General features: G+C 32.3%; 1 protein-coding gene across 2 annotated transcripts in view; it reads right to left on the bottom strand.

Moving 5' to 3' along the window:
- LOC145293843 (uncharacterized) overlaps positions 1–15000 on the bottom strand; it is a 682379-nt gene that overhangs the window by 616403 nt on the left and 50976 nt on the right. The gene's annotated exons all lie outside the window — the stretch shown is intronic.

The following is a 15000-nucleotide window of genomic DNA, read 5'->3' as shown; positions in this document are numbered from 1 at the left end:
ATATATATATATATATATATATATATATATATATATATATATATATACAATTGTATGTATGTTTGTGGTTTATATATATATATATATATATATATATATATATATATATATATATATATATATATACAAGTGTATGTATGTTTGTGGTTTCCTAGATGATAATCCAATGAAACTCAAGTGTTTATAAAATAGTGCTTAATAAAAAGTAAAGCTATATTATTTCATAATTTTCTTCATTTATACAAGCATTTCAGGTTACATGTGTGCATACATGTTTAAGCTGTGATATATTTTCAAAATCCACCATCTCCAGAGCTTAAACTGAATATATATATATATATATATATATATATATATATATATATATATATATATATATATATTCCGTGTTAAGGACAGGTGCAGTTAGTAATTTTGCAATCCTTGTTTAGATGTAATATCAAAGCGCATCATCATTTACCGGAGGTCTTATTTGCTAAGTAATTTTTATATTCCCTTAATCTCAGTGAGTTTCACAAACTGTCTGTATTTATTATAACATCTTTTAAAAGCATTTCCCGTTCTGGATATGACCTTAAACTATATCCGATAGTAAGGCCCCAGCTTGCGGGCTTTGGGGAGAGTGGAGCTACCCTTTAATTGCCATTGCTCCCAGGTCCACTCTGTCCCGGAATGGTAGTATCTGTTAGGTCCCAACTATGGGTTGAATAGAAACCGACTTGAAAAAAAATATATTCTATTAAAAAAAATTTTTCTTCAAAAATCACTGGACTCGGCATTAAATAACCGGAAAAGGGTTGATATGCCGTAAAACAAAACCAACCAAACAACTAAAAGCATTTAGCATCTATGAGTAAAAGAAAAGGTGCTTCCGAAACAAATCTAGGTTTTAATATTCATTTTTAAATATGGATTTTTAAATATTGATTTTTTAAATATTGATTTTTAAATATTGATTTTGAAATACATTACAGAAAAATACCCTTCCCAGAACACATAAAATTAAGTCCCCTATAATAAATGTCCTCTTACGAAGATTAAAACCAACATTATTAGAATATACATTTCAAGTTTGATAGAAATGCATTATATGATTTTGTGCTTTGAAAATGTCTTAAATAGACACCTTAAGAAGAACCTGACAGGCAGGTAATATTGCTTAACTGGTGTATAATGACTATAGATAAAATGTATTGAAAATCTGAAACGTATGAATTATCCAAATGAACTTAAATGAACATGTTTTACATGACGAATATAAGCATGTTATGAATAAATGCTTGCAAAATCATTATTAATGATAACATGTAACAATTGCTTTAATAGTATGTAGTTACTCATGTCATTTACATTTTTATTTATTGCATGGTAAATATTAGGTTTGTGTAAAAACAATACCGTTTTTAACGTTTAAATTCATGTAAAAAACATTATTTTTGCACCAACATAATATACATAAATGTCAATATACATTTCTCCGTATTATTTGGATTCTTCGACTACTGTTTTCATCTTAGGTATTATTTTCACATTTCTGTCGATGTAACCTCCGACTTTCTTCTTGTCCAACTCAATAATCTTTCTCTCAAACTTTGGAATTTACACAGAATTTCGCAGAGAAACCTTTATTTAATCCACGGAGTTGGCATGCTATAGTCTGTCAGCTACACTGGGTAGAAATCCTACGTAATTCGCTGTAGTATTTTGAGTGTAACCCGCAAGGACCTATACCATAGCAAATAAAATACTTGGTAAAATTCAGTTGTGAGTCACACTCTTCTGGAGGTTGAAATTTAAATTTTTAGTGAATGCGACAGTCAAAATACAATTGCGAATTACTTATGACTTCTACCTAGCCATGGCTGCTTAACGAGACCATGGTACTCCGATAGAATTTCCCTAAAGGGTTTCTTCAGGTCCTGGATATGACCTAAAACTATATCCGAGGGTGAGGCCCCAGTTTGCGGGCCTTGGAGAGTGTAGAGCCACCCTTTAATTGCCATTGCGAGGGTCCCAACTATGGGTAAAATAGAATCCGACTTAAAAAAACAAATATACTCCATTAAAAAATCGTTCCTCAAAATCGCTAGATTCGGCATTAAACAATCTGAAAAAGGTTGATGTGCCGTAAAACAAAAACAACGAACCAACCCTAAAGGGTTTCCGTTCGAAATCCTGTGCAGATGCTTGAGTTCGCTCGAATGAGTCTCCAGAATGAGTCCCAGGTTAAACAAAATGATTCCCGAATTCCACAAGATGATTCCCGAGTTCAACAAGATACACATAAATAAGGTCAGATTTACAAGGACTAAAATGTTGTGAAAATAATACTAAAGATTAAAACATTTGTTGAAGAATTCAAATAATATGAATAATTAATCCTGACATGTAAACCCCCCCCCAAACACATTTCATCCTTTCTCTCTTTCTTCTCTATTTATATATATACAAATTAGTTATGACATTCTTTTAGGTTGTATAAGGACATTGATTTGAAATGCAATGCAGTGAATGCAAGAGAAAACCTTTCAGTTCAGAGCGGGATTTCAGTATTGATCATGAATCAGGTCAATGAAAGAAATCGATACAAGATACGAAAGTCTTTGAACCGAGAAAATCAATTTCTTACATCATGTGTGTGTTGGGTAGCGATTTTTCTTTTTAACAATATCTATTGTTATTCATCCCTCCATCTCAATACTTCTCGTACGCTCAAAATCTTATACACGAATCGATATTACCGTATTGGGAAAACTTTGATTTTTTGATTCGGAAAAAATATAAGTCAAATGTAAGTTTATTTCGTGTATATAAAAACTCTGAGTATATTCTTTATGTCAATCGAACAACACAGTAAACGTGGCAATGCACCATATCTGATGATCCATGAAATTTATTGTAGTAAGACCTTGCAAATGTTCGCGATAAATCTTCTTTGCATAATTACGTAATGGGGGATTTAAAAATTGTTTCCAAGATGGCTGACAGCCAGACATGCGAAATGAGTAATTACTTGCTTATAAATCACGCGGTAGTAAATATAAAATAGTAATCTGTCATATGAAGAGTGTCTAATAATTTGATGTTTGTCCGAAGACAGAAGACTAAAGAGATTACACCAAAGAGTAAATATTGAAGCTGTTATTTATAAATGAATATAGTAATTAATGCAATATTATGGGGATCTAAGAGTTGATAATGCCTCGCAAGGTCGGGTATCGTTGCGATAGTGTGAGAGTATGAAATGTTACATCGACCAGACCCTCCTGTTTTCTCTATTATTTATGTCAGAAATCTGAGAGATTCTCAAGAACCCACTATATATATATATATATATTGTTTTGAAAAAAGAAAAACTGAATGACATTATGAAATAATCAACGTCTGTTCCCTATTTCAGAGGACATCTTAAGGATATTTAAATATGAAATAGGGACGAAACATTGATTATTTCATAATGTCATTCGGTTTTTCTTTTTTCAAAACTACATAACGTCAACCATCGCTGGTATTTTTATTTTATATATATATATATATATATATATATATATATATATATATATATATATATATATATATATATATAATTACATCATTAAGGGAAGATTTAAATTCATGATTAAAACCTTTAAGATAAAGTAAACGTTTAAAATAAAGTTAACGGAGTGAGTAGAAGAAAAGAAAAAAATGGGTGAGTCAGCTGACCGGTTTCGCCCTCGCTTTATCAAAACTGTATCGAAGGGTTTGTTTTAGAAAAAAATACGAATGGGAATCAGAAATATGTACAAATAAAATCACGTTGCGTTACGTTATGTATGGAAAAAAATCGAGTAATATAACGTTGCTGTATTCCAATCGCATTTGTAACACAGCGTGATTTTATTTGTACATATTTTCGATTCCCATTCGTGTTTTTTTTCTCTTCAAAACAACTCCCTCGATACAGCTCTGGTAAAGCGAGAGCGAAACCGGTCAGCTGACCCCCTCCATTTTTTCTTCTCTTCTCTTCACTTCGTTAACTTTATTTTAAACGATTTTAATCATGAATTTAATCTTCCCTTCATGATTGCTATATATAAATTTTGTACCCCTCAAGGAATCATGGAATATATATATATATATATATATATATATATATATATATATATATATATATATATATAAGTGAGGGATTAATAATTGTGAGATTATCAATCAAGTTTTCATAAAAAGGAAACCTAACAAAATCAAATTTATATGTACAGTCGTTTCGGAAACCATATCCTTTTATTCATTCGATATTTACAAATAAAACCATCGAGAAACAAGTAAAATATTTCTGGATATCGTCTCATCATCAGCATAAATGGAAGAGGGGGGAGAGAAGACATCAAAGTTTAACCAGCTTATTCAAGTAAACATAGTTTGTGAACCTAGAATAAAAAGTAATAATTCTTTTTTAAGTGGAATGTAATTCTTTTGTTAATATGACTAATATATATCTATATAATACAACTAAACTATTGTGAAATGATTGAACGGTAAAAAGAGGGAAAAATAGTAGTAAAAATAGTACATTTTTGATTTTATACTTAGATAGGATTTTTATAAGGGGGAAATTTTCTATAAGTATGACAAGCTGTTTTTTTAAAAGAATTTTTCAATATGATATAAAATTTAAATAAAAACAAAGAATTATATTTACAAAAACAGTTTACAAAAAGTTTATAAAATAGTTTGTAAAATATATATCTTTGTAAGGGAGTGTTTCTATATTGTTTTTTTTTTAACCGTAAGAAAGCCTCTCGGTGTGCAAAACGTCTTTTATAAGGATGTTTTTAAACATTTAAAAGAAATCGTTCATATTCCTAACCAAATAAATAAAAGAAAGGATATCTAAAAATATTGATATATAATTTAAAGACACTTTGAGTATTTAATATAAAAAAAATACGAACTTAGAAAAAATACATTCCCCAGAGTTCCAACTAAATTCAACACATCGCAGATTTAGCAATTGTATGAGCTGATTTTCTGTTAAAAAATCCCAAATTATAAAAATGAATTCAACTATATAACATTATATAGAGAGAAAAGTGAGGGATACAGAAACAAACATATGAGCGGCTTATTATGATAAAAAAGTACCCAGCATTAAATCTCATTAAACAATGTAGATTATGTTGAAGTCTTGTAAAATCGTGCCGCCTTTTACACGGCAAAACATTTCCTTTTGCAAAATTCTCCAACGCAACCGATTTGAAGAATCCCTAGCTGAATCAATCAGCTGAAAGAATCCTTTCCAGCAGTTTGTGCACATTAGAGTCCAGGAAGCAGCGGATTCCGGGCGAGCGTGTTTCTACTGATGATGACTATGTGGAAGAACTGTCACTTGAAACGCTTCGTTTGCAATTTCATTCCATTGTCGCATGACAAAGCCAGGACACTTGGAATGGCGTATGGAATGATATTAATCTAATTTAACACCTCCTCTCTACCTATTTTCGTTTTTTTTATTTTTTGTATTGCAACTGTATTTTTTTTTATTTGCCTTCAAAAATAAGGTGATTGGATGCAAAGGTTTTATTGGAATTCTGATGTTTCAAGGAATATTCTTTTTTTTGTATTTCACAAGAAAATAAAATAAAAATAAGTGAACGTTTTCAAGCTTAAATTTTAATCGAAATGGTACATATGGAAAAATGCCACGCCCATGTTAGCACTAAAATTCATATGAACCAACGTCTGACCAAGTTGAAATCAATAATATAAATATCACCCATCTGTTTAAATGTATGTATGTATGTATGTATGTATTATGTATGTATGTATGCCTAAAACTTTCGTCAGAGGCGACGGATTTTCACGATATCGGTATCATTTTGAAGCTGAACGTCTCGAACGACAAATATCGAAAATTGGCCACAAACATTAATTCCTTTACCACCAACTGGGCAGTTTTCTACAAGGAGGGGTCGAGTTTTTGCAATAAATTTTTGCAAGTCATTGTAACGGTTGGATACGTTCTGAACGTCCGGAACTTCCGGTCGGGTCATGGACTAACGGTAAGACGTCAGATTTTTTTTCACTTTGTTTTTCGCTTTCGCGTAATGGGTTCGAGTCTGCCTGCCTGCCTACTACCACTTTTTTGTTTTGCTCAACGTACACATCTAAATACCCGGGCAACGCCGAGCACCCAGGCAAGTTTATTATAAAAGCCACAAACAAGTATTGAACACTTTTGAAAAAATAGTTGTTTTAGTTCAATACATTTTTACTCATCTAATATATATATATATATATATAAATATTCATATATAGTAATATATATACATACATATATATACATATATATATATATATATATATATATATATATATATATATATAGATAGATAGATAGATAGATAGATAGATAGATAGACATTGATTAAGAGAGTGAGAGAGGGGAGATGATCAAGCGTGAGCAGCTGTTTTGACCAAAACAGAAAATGTCTGCGAAAGCATAGATGTATGAGAACAAATTGAAATATCGCGAATATATTATAATATTATTAGTATATCCTTCGCACATAAACAAAAATGCATTACCATAGATTGGTACCAGAAAAAGTGGTTCTGCACAATATAATTGAAAGGATAGAAAACTGAAAAGTCCCTTCAGTTTCTATCTGTACGTAAATCTTAACGCATATTTTATGAACAAAAGTTCTTTTCTTGCTTGTACTACCCGCCTTTGAAGCACTGTTCTGCTGGCCTGCAGTCCAATGTAAACAGTTTTTGTTGAGCTGTCCCCTTAAATAATCAAATTTTACCCAATTTCCACAACACCTTACATTCATTAACCCTTATCCTCGAGTGGCCTTCGGTCCTTGATAAGTGGTGACGTCCTTGTAAAAAAGCAAACAAACGAAAATAACGAACATCAACCACACCTCGATGAAAGAATACAGAAAATACTGAAATCTTGCGTATGATTTCAATGGCTAAAATACAAAAGAACGCCACTGGTTGTGATTATATAGAATAAAGCTGATACAAGAACCCCAAGCGAGTTGCAATAATGATAGAGAAAGCAGAGATTATTGGAAATATTTAAAGATCTGTTGCCCTCAGATGTAACTGAGGTCTGTATTGTGATATCTATCCTGCTTTTTTTGTAATTATTTCAAAACCTCTGTTGTTACTGTTGTAAACACAGTTTATAGGGGTGGCCAGATTATCATATTTATTTTACAAAAAATATAAATTTACAATTTAAAAAACAAACAAACAATAATCATAAAGTTCATCAGTTGTGCCCGGCGTGAAGCCTTAACAGATATTTTTCTCAAAGGGTTAAAAACTGTTATGCATACCCCAAGCTTAACACTCTCAGACAACCATCACCTTCATTTTGTGGCTATATCTTATATAAATGAATCCCTAATTAGATTTAAAACTTTTTATTCACCGAAGCGTTCACTGTGGAGATTGAGACATTGATGCCTCAAATTCAGTCTCGAAAGACAAAGGATACCCCTCTGTCGGGGCAGTTGAACATGTAATTGTGCAGCAAGGGTTGCGCAATCTCAATCACACCTCTCCTGAATCGGAACTGTTTGAGTCCAATGGCAAGGAGAAGTCCAGGACGACTGAGAAAAATGCCGAGATAAGCAGAGAGCACATAAACCATCTGCAAGTCTCAAATAGTTACCCATTTAGTACTGGCCAGGTTCAACGTTGCTTAACTTCGGTAATTCAGAGGGAACTGATGTGTCAACGTGGTTATACCGTCGAGACATACAAACATATTAAAATGAAAGGATTTATTAGTAGTAATAGTTTAGTAGTATATGTAACACTATTAGTACGAGTTGTTGTTTTTGTTGTCATGTTTTCAGTAAAATGTGGTGATGATGAATATGACAGAAGAGTGATTCGAAAGGCTTAAAATGAGCAAGAAAGTGACTGGTTGGAGTAAGAGGTAAAGATTAGAAAGATTTAGAAGGTGGGGGGATTTAACTGTGAAACGAACGATCAAAAATGTTTGTAATGTGGAACAAAGAAAAATTCTATGGCAATTAAAAAAAAATTAAAAAAAAAAAAGAATCAAAAATCCAAATTGAAGTCATTTGGTAAAATGACAATTTTGGCAGTTATTCTTTTGTTTCGTATTTTATTTTTAGTTTCGTGTTTTTGGTTTTCATTTTTGACCTTTAAGCGAACAAGAAGTGGGAGAAAAAGAAGAGTGAATAAAAGAAGGAGAAATAGGAAGAGGAAAACCAGCAAATAAAGAGGGGGGAATGAAATAATAATAATAAGAATAAGAATAAGAATAATAATAAGAAGAAGACGAAAAAGAAGAAATAAAAGAAGCAGAAAAAACGAAAAAAAAAGAACAAGAAGAATAAAATAAAGAAAAGTCAGAAGAAGGAATATAAACTGAAGACAGGGAAATACACAAAAAAGGTAGAGAATCGGGAGAAAAAGGGAAATTAAAGATTTATAAAGTGAAGAAGAAGTGGGGAAAAAGCCGGAAAAGTCGAAGATAAAAAGTAAAGATTAAGAAGATAATATTGAAAGCAAAATGAAAAAATAAAAAAAGAGTAGAAGATACAAAATAAAGAAAATACGGTAAAAGAAAAAATCAGAGCGAATAAAGGAAAGAAAGAAGAAAAAATAGAAAAATAGATTGGAAGGAAAAACGGGTGAATGTTGTGAATAGAAAAGAAATGAAAAGAAAGAAAACAGGAAAAGATAATTGTGAACGAAGAAAGAAAGCACAAAGAGAAGAAAAAAGAAGAGAAAGAGAAAAACTGAAAAGTGGCAAAGTAAAGAAGAATAAAAAGATTATAAAAAATAAATGAAAACGAACAAATGAAGAATACGAAACAATTCGGAATAATACGTAAAAAAAACGAAGAAAAACATGAAAGCGAAGGAAAAGAAGTAGACAAAGAAAATATATTTTATTAGAATGAAGACAAAGAAGAAACACAGAAGATACAATGTAAAAGAAGAAAGACAGTGATAAAAAGAATTGAGTAAAAGTAAAAACATAATAAAAAAAACGACGAAATAGAAATAAAAAAGAGAAAAGGAAGAAACGAAACAAAAAATCCAAAAGAGTTACGAAGAAAAAACTGAAAAGAAAAACAGAAGAAAAAAGGAACGATAAAATATAGAAAAAAGAAAAGATGAAAACTGAATAAAAAGTAAAATAAAAAGCAAAGAAAAAGAAAGAAAAAAAGAACTACGGGTAAAAACACATAACAAAATAGAAGAAAGAAAAATATGAGAAAATCGTGAGAATGATAGGAAGAAAGGAAAAGGGCAGAAAAAGTACAGAAAATAGCAAAGAGAAAAAATAAATGATACAAAATCAACGATGAAAAATAGGACAGGGAAATGAACAGAAAAAGACGTAAAAAAACCCCCAGAAAAATGAAGGTAGGAATAAAAGTGAAGAAAAATAAAAAGTAAAAATCGAAAGAAAAACATGATTAAAAAAATAGAACAGGAAGAACAAAGCAAAGAACATTAAACAAAAAAAAAAAGGAAAATAGTAATATAGAAAATGTAAAGAGGAGGGGCTTAAAAGAAGGAAAAATCAAAAGGAAAATAAAAATGCAGGAAAATCGAAAAACGCGGAAGGATGAACTTGATGAAGAAGAAAATAAAGAAGGGGGAGGTAATAAAAATCTGAAAAATGAAAAATATATAAAAACAAAACAAAACAAAAAGAACAAAAAATAGAGAGGCGAAATACACGGATAAAAGATGGGAATGAGAGGAGGAGACTAATGGATGAGGATGTTCGTAGTAGAGATGGTGCTAGAACCAGATTGGGGACAGGACATAAAAATTAGACAAAAATACATGCAGAGAATAAACGCTAGCAAATTCTCTACTTGTGTTTCGTTTATTTTCTATTCTACACCCCTTAGTGACCAAGATGTCCTGGAAAAAGAAAAATCAATTATTTCTTAGTTGCTGCCACGTTCCATTTGTCCTTTGTCATTTCATATGTCATTGTTTAACTCCTACCTTTCCCCTCCCACTCTTTATCCTTCCTGGTAACCTACGACCCCAATCCCTCGGATCCTCCGACACGTGAACGGATATAAAGGGGGGAAAAACGGAGAGACCAGGGGGACAATATGTGGAGCAGGTGTCTTCTAGCATTGTCACGGAGCGATGGGGTCGGTGTGTATGGGATACAGATGGCTTCGCCGTGGATCGCACCGGAGGAAAACCCTGGCGACAACGGAGAAAGAGGGGAAATAAAAAGGCAGTCATAGAGGAACAGAAAAGCAGACAAGACAAGACGGATAAACACATGCATAAAGGCACACAGGTTAAATAAAAGAAACAAGAACCAAGTGCAGCTAATATACGACCCTTCATCCTACGCGTTTAATGACGGGACATCTATATAACGCTTAAACGTTACCGACGATCGACAAACATTCTATTTTAAACCTAAAGGGGAGACAATGTTCATTTCCCTCCCATGGCCGGATGATGTAACACAAGAGTCAAAACGTGGAATTTAAAGAACCAGCGCTCTGGAGGAAGAATATTCTGACCTGCAAAATAATAAATGCCTTAGCAACCATGTTGGCATTCTCCTGTAGGGGCGCCTGAATCGATTAACAATAAATTAATCCCTTCAAAAAGAAACAAAGTTTGGGAGGGTGACATTCTAGAACTGCACATGGAATAAGCCATCTCAACAATAGGCTATACTCTGTTGGTTTTGGTGCTGAGGGATATAGAGGAGAAATCAATAACATTTCTATTTCAACCTTAAATAAAGCAGCACCAACAAACTGCTGTTTCAACCATCAAGCTACGATAAACCAATGAAAATTTCAAAATTAAGCATAACTGTATGACCAAAATGCTATTTGAAATTTGGTATGACAGACCAAAGAAAATACTATTTAAAATTTATGTATAACAGACTGATGAAATGACAGACCCCCGACGAGTTTATTCCGTATGTAAACACAAGAGACCGACTGAAATATTGGGCGACGTTTCAGTTTTAGATTTAGGTATGAGATCCCAATAGAAAATTACAGACGTTTACTGTTTGAAATTTTGCTAAAACAAACCGACGAAATTACTAGTTCAAAGTTAGAAATGACAGATTAACAAAATTATTTTTCCATTTTAAACATAAGCATAACAAAGACAAGTGCTATTTTAATATTTAACATTTTCAGTTCAACAAAAATTGCATTTCAAACTTAAAAAGTACTGAATGGCAAAACTGCTCTTTCAAACTAACATATGGCAGACCAACGAAAATGAAATTTCAAACCCGAGAATTAAATAAATAGAAAAAATTCTATTTGAAAATTAAGTGAAAACCAATGAACTTGTTAATTCAAACCTAATTTTGACACTCAGGGATGCATGCTATTTAAAGCTTTCTAATTAAACCGAAATGCTATTTTTAACTTCAGCGTAATAGAATAACGAAAATGATATTTGAACCGTGAATAATAATTGACTGATCAACAATGATAGTGTCTTATAGAAATGTTTGTCTTTAATTCAATCCAGCCATTATTGACAAACATTCTATTTCAAACTGACGCGCGACGGCCAGGTCCTCTTTGTTAAATTTAATGACGCACCTAACACACGACAAAGATTTCAACCAAAATGAAGTTAATGGATCGGATCGGGTTGGATGTGTGTGGACTTAGATTACATGGAAATCCTAACGCTCGCTCCGAGATGAGGCGACATGTGTCACAAAGTATGGGGTCGACCTACTTTGGACGTAATATGGTTGGTCCAACTCCCTTTCTCCTTACCACTAGGAAACTCTTGGAGTGAAGGACAATGTTGACACCAAGTCAAATTAAATAATAAATAAATAAATCGAAATAAAAACATTGGAAAGGAAACAAAATGATAGCAAATTGGGAAGAGATTCCCTTGTTTCTTGAAAAAAAAAGAAAGATGTTTTGTCAAAGAAAAAAGCCGAACATAACAGCGTCTCGCGGTTCATAAATTACCATTTCGTGTTATTTCGCATTTTTGGCTCAATTAAAAGTGTCCAATTCAATTACGAAAAGATTAACATATGGTCTATCTCTCTATTTTTTCTCTGTAAATTAAGGCTCTTTGACAAACAGGCAAATGTATATTCGACCGAATAGGGAGGTAGACTCTGAGATCAGCGTTAATTTGGTTGTTTGTTGTTTTGTTTTATGGCATATTATTTTTTTTTTGAAGTATTTAATGTGGAATTCGTTCATTTTTAAAAGGAAATGTATGTTTCAAGTTCTTTATATCATCAAAAATATATTTATGGTGTTTGGTTCGGGTGTTTTACAGATAGAAAAATGTTGTTTAGTGTTTTACTTTGCAGAAACATGGCTGAGATTTGCAAAGGGAAAGGAAATAAAATTTAGAGCAATTTAGATAAGGAAGCCAGTATTTTTAAAGAGCCTGATACTGGCTTCCTGATCTAAAATACACCAAACATTGATGAAATTGCTTTTTTTTCCATTTCTCTTGGCAAAAACATAATACTTTTCTGCAACGTTACAAACAGGTTGAAAATCGAAGGAAAATTATATATATATATATATATATATATATATATATGTGTGTGTGTGTGTGTGTGTGTGTGTGTGTGCTTGTGTGTGTGTGTGTGTGTGTATAAACATGTATAAAAAGGCAAAAGAAAAATTAATTTAACACAGGAAGAAATCATCAGCATAAACCGTTTCTTACATCTTGTTACCATGGCATTAAATTCTATGATAAATCATGTTGTCTTCGCCCCCCCAAACACACGCAATATATATATATATATATATATATATATATATATATATATATATATATATATATATATATATATACGTGTGAGTGTGCGTGTGTGTACACGTAATATAAACTTGCTGTTTCTCTCTGCTGTTGTGGGTTGACAAATCCCTACTAGTTTGTGAGGTATCTTTTATTCCGTTTAGTATATCTTATTTTCATCAAAAGGCGTACTATATATTGAGATCTGCTTTTATACTGAATATCCACAATACGGGAATACGCCATATAATATTGTTTAATTATTAAGCATTAAAAAATAAACCAATTATTGAAATTATAATTTTAAGTTCAACTCATGGAGTAAAAGTCCCGACTCATTACTGGTAAAAACCGTTTAAGCCTCAATGAGAATATCTCTACATAAAATACATTTTGTCTGTGTGTGTCAGTGCGTGTGATCTGTTCACCACGAACTAAGAAACGGTTTCGACAATTTTCTAGAATTTTCACACACAGGTTCTTTGTGTATCTGGGAGTGTTCTTAGATGGGTTTTGTATGGAGATGACACAAATAAATGGCGAATCGAAAAGCACACGATTAAGGGAAGAACATAACGATATTAATCAAAGTTAAACTCCTTATACAGCAGAACATTACATCTACATTTGAGAAAGTTTATCACCGCGTAACCAGAATCGCCGGGCGTATAAAATCTACAGTATTTTCAATATACAGGGACAGGTTCAAAATGAATGTTTCTGTTTAGAGCTCAATTGAAGCATGATACTTGACTTTTGCATTGTAAACTTTAATTTAAGACATTGTATGAAAATAAGTTTATTAAATCAACATAAGGTTCTCTATAATGCAATCTAGGACTACACTATATTGTGGACTAAGTCAATTCTAGGGTATGTTAAGCTTCTTTATGGTGCACCCCTCTGGGTCCCCGACTAGAGTGGTCCTGGATATGACCTTAAACTTTATCCAGTGGTGAGGCCCCAAGGTTGCGGGCTTTGGGGAGTGTGGAGCCACCCTTTAATTATATTGCTCCCAGGTCCAACCTGACCCGGAGTGGTAGTACCTGTTAGGGTCCCAACTCTGGGTTAAATAGAAACCGACTTGAAAACAACAAATGTTTCTTAAAAATCTTTGGATTCGGCATTAAATAACCCGAAAAGAGTTGATATGCCGTAAAACAAAAACAACCAACCAACCAACCCGACTAGAGCAGGTGTTGTATACTGTTCTAAATAACGTATGTTATAATGGCGCATATCAAGGCACTGTGGGTGTATGCGCGTGTGTGTTGATACGCATAAAATAACGTACATGTTGTGTACACTTCTTATAACATGACATGTAAACATATGGGCAGTTCTTTAAACGGACTACTAACTCCAACCCGATAATATATTCGTTGACGACCAGACATAGGCAGGCACACCTTTGGTTAAATTGCTCCCTTCGTAGCCGCACTGAATTAAGAATCACTGTGATAAACCACTTTCCGATGTTGGATGGCCTGCAAAATAAAACATTATATAATTTCTTATTGAATTTTTGTTTCAGACTTCAAAACCACTCGGTATCGGAATGCAACACTTTTTTCTTGCTAGTCCTTAAAATTTAAGGGAAAAGAGTTATGCTATCCAGTGTTCTACGTCTTTAAAAATGTATTGTGTCCTCTTGCTTCCCAAGAACCCAAGGAAATTCTAGGACTACACGAACACCTCTCTTTCTTTGATGTTAATAAATATATTGGAAGTGTGAGACATACGTTGATCCTCATTCAATTCCGGGTAACATCAGGTCTACCTGCAAGTATACAACACACACACACACACACACACATATATATATATATATATATACGTATATATAAAATAAGTTTTACGTGAGAAAATTTACATCCATTCTACCTCATTCAACGTCGAGTACATCCTAGAATATATACTTAATATTTAAATTATTGAATTTAAATTAGGATCTATATATATATATATATATATATATATATATATATATATATATATATATATATATATATATATATATTATGGATTATGGGCGGGATAATGACGTAATGATGTTTTGCATTCAATCCCGGGAAATGCCGAATTTTCCTACTGGCATGTATATATGACCGGATGCACGTTATGCAGTAATATCCAGTGGGCACCGTAATATATATTTTCTTAATAATAATGATGATGATGATGATGATGATAATAATAATAATA

Source organism: Euprymna scolopes, chromosome 15 (genome assembly GCF_053919585.1).
Source record: "Euprymna scolopes isolate OS-2025 chromosome 15, ASM5391958v1, whole genome shotgun sequence".
In the NCBI taxonomy this organism is placed as follows: domain Eukaryota; kingdom Metazoa; phylum Mollusca; class Cephalopoda; order Sepiida; family Sepiolidae; genus Euprymna; species Euprymna scolopes.
This window is presented reverse-complemented; position numbering and strand designations above follow the sequence as displayed.